Source organism: Sapajus apella, unplaced genomic scaffold, assembly GCF_009761245.1.
Source record: "Sapajus apella isolate SASKATOON/1434 unplaced genomic scaffold, GSC_monkey_1.0 scaffold855, whole genome shotgun sequence".
In the NCBI taxonomy this organism is placed as follows: domain Eukaryota; kingdom Metazoa; phylum Chordata; class Mammalia; order Primates; family Cebidae; genus Sapajus; species Sapajus apella.
In genome coordinates this window covers 21,525-24,783 of record NW_022437781.1, presented here as the reverse complement: position 1 = coordinate 24,783, position 3,259 = coordinate 21,525, and positions in this window count along the sequence as shown.

The following is a 3,259-nucleotide window of genomic DNA, read 5'->3' as shown; positions in this document are numbered from 1 at the left end:
ACTCAGGACGGGGACAGTAATGGCCCTGGCTGCAGCCGCAGCTCCTGGTGTTTTGTGAGCCTGAGGAGCCCAGTCCTGCCTGAGCCACAGCTCGCTGCTGCTTGTTCCGCTCAGCCGTTCGTTCCTGTCACGCCTCTGGTTGGCCTGTCAGAAACGATGACCCGTCCTCATGCTTGCTGAGTGAACTGTGCCTCAGTAAACTGGATTTATGACTTGTGAGCAGATACAGCATTTGGATTAGGGGATAACAGGGAACGCTACTTGCAGGAACAGTTTGAACTCATTTAAATGTGTTTGTCTCCAGTGCGTGGTTGCGGCGGTTTGTCAGGGAAAAGGAAACCCACGTCATCTGAGTACCCGATCTGGCCGTCTGCATAGGTGGGCCCATGAGACGTGAGTGATGTTCCTCCTTGGCCGAGTAAGCGCGTGGAGGAATCAACCACTCACGCTCACGAAGCTACGAAGATGAGGACACGAGAACTAGGTGACGCGCTGTGCCCTCGGCTAGCGCGATCCTTCCAGCATCCCCACCACCAACGGTCCCCGCCTCTGCCTGCCCCTAGTCCCTGGCTCCCCACCCCTCAATCCCAGCATCCCCACAACCAACGGTCCCCGCCTCTGCCTGCCCCTCATCCCTGGCTCCCCACCCCTCACTCCCAGCATCCCCACCACCAGTGGTCCCCGCCTCTGCCTGCCCCTCGTCCCTGGCTCCCCACCCCTCACTCCCAGCATCCCCACCACCAGCGGTCCCCGCCTCTGCCTGCCCCTCGTCCTTGGCTCCCCACCCCTCACTCCCAGGTCTTCATCACCTTCCTCTTCTTGAGGCTCATCTTGCATCTACTTCTCGTGTATCTTGAATGGGATATGCCAAAGTTCTCAGCTTTTCTGTGTTTTGTTTCTTTGAATAATATAAACGCCAAAATACATTGCAGTATGATTCTTTACATGTGAAACATTTAAAAATTATGTGTGATTTTTTAACTTCTGAAAGTAATTCTTTTTTGAACTTTGTTGGCGTGTTTAGTGTTGGTTAAAAATTCATCTTCGGATATGGAACTGAACACATCTTGTTTCATTCATTGGCTGGTTTGGGAGTGGAGGAAGGAGCATTCTTGCTTCAAACCCCAAATAGGAGGCGGTCATCCTGGCCAGCAGGTGGCATGTACCGTCAACGTTTGCTTGCTGGATGGTTGATGTTCAAGAAGCCAAGCATTTTCTTTGTTCCCCATGTATTTTCTGAGTTGAATTAACTCCTGTATTTCTGAGCTATGGTTAAGACTGACAGTGTGGTACAAATAACAAAAACACCTTTTGCCATTTGGAATTCTCACATGCACTTATCTAGACTCCCCAGATCTGGAGATTATTTTCTTCTGACAATCTTTACATGAGTAGTTTTCAATGTGGAGATGAAGATATTCTTTCTCCATTCCTAGTGCAGAATTCTGCATATGAGGTTATATACTATTTACTGATAGCTAATTAAAACCAATAAATCTTTGAGGCTGACTGTAGGAGTGTATAGATCAGAAGAATGGCGCTGAAAGGAAAGAAAAATGTCCCAAGAATAATTTTTACATAGTGATTACCACAATTCCTATGGCCCCAGGATTCTAAACTCACCAAATCACTGCACGTGGATGATCTCGACTGATGGTCACTGTGTGACCTGAGCTTTTATGAAAGACAGATGTTTGTGGGACAAATTGTAACACTTATTCATTATTGATAACCACATTCAGGATGGGAATTTGTACCTGACCAATTTAGTGAGTACATTTTTGAGGGAAATATCACAGCTGGAGTAGAGAATGCCATGTAGGCGATTGTCATATAACGATTCTGAATGGAAGAAAAAAATAATGAAACCACAATAAACATCTTGGAGCTTTTGTGTTTCCATAAAGGTAGGACGGGCACCGAGCAAAGGTCATGCCATCACCACCTTCCCCGACGCCAGCCAGAAGGAGCCGAGAGCCGGTAAGAAGACGACCGCCATCCGGTTTTCTAATGGCAACTTGAAGAAGATCACGCCCGATCAGAGAGTGGCGAGTACAACGCATGTATCTGTTTAAAAACAAATCAAAACCAAGTCAGTCATTAGGAAGAATTTTGCAAATCCACACCCGGTTCCCCTGGGTGTTCGGGATATGGGCTGAGGGGGGCGGGCAGAACACAGGCTGTGCAGTCCAGCGGGCCTGTCTGTGAGCCAGGCTGTTCTGCCCCCTCGTGTGCTCAGGCAAGTGAGACCTTGATGAGACCCTGCGATCTGCGCGGCCACAGAGGCGTGCACCAGCACCCTCCTGGCTCTGAATTCCCGCTCTATCCTTCAGTCCTTTTTTCAGCTTTTCCAAGCCTCTGCAAAATATGGCTGATAATTAGGACCTAACTCAAAAGATGGTCATGAAGTAACATAGTCCATTAAATAGTGTCTCCTCTGCGGAACTCTCTAGAAGGACAATGGTAAACACTTAGGAAATGTGCACTGATGGCAGAGTAGCACTAGTATTGCCACAAAGTTAGGCAGGGTCAGGAGCTAATCCCTGGCCCAAGCTGGAGATGCCATCCAGGGAGAGGCTTTCACAGCCAGGAGGAGGCACCCTGCCCCGCAGCCGCCTCACGATGGAGCAGAGAGCGCCGGCTTGGGGTCCACAGGCTGGGCTGAATCGCAGTTCTGCCAAACCAGCTGTGCCAACACCAGCCAACGAATTGTCCTCACCAGGCCTCCATTTCTGCATTGAAAAAAATCAGGAAATATTTCCAGTCTGCTTCTCAGCTGGGGGTAACCATTGTCCCTGTCCTGGGGACATTTGCAGTGTCCCAGTTGGGGGTGGTGGGGGCGCCACTGGCATGGGGTGGCGGGAACGCTCCCATACGTCCCAATGCACAGGACAGCCCCCACCCCCGCAGGATGATCCAGCTCCAAGTATCAGTGGTTCTGGGAAAGCCCTTTGTAGGTAATTAGAAGGGCCACAGTTACGCCATGCTTGTGTTGCTTGCTACACATTGCTCAGCAGCTGACAACCGCTGCTACCATGAGGGCAAACCTGCTAAAACAGATGATGCGTTTGCGGGGGAAAGCCACAGATCACAGGAGCTGGGGACCCCCTTGATGCTGAGGGGCTGTGAGGATGCTGTGACCCCCGTGGTTCACACTGCGTGTCTCTGTGTGTGCAGGGACTGTATATGGAAAACACAGATGCTGAGGAGTCTGGAGGTCTTACAGGCAAGATCTCCAGGGTGGCACCTTTGTGCAGCT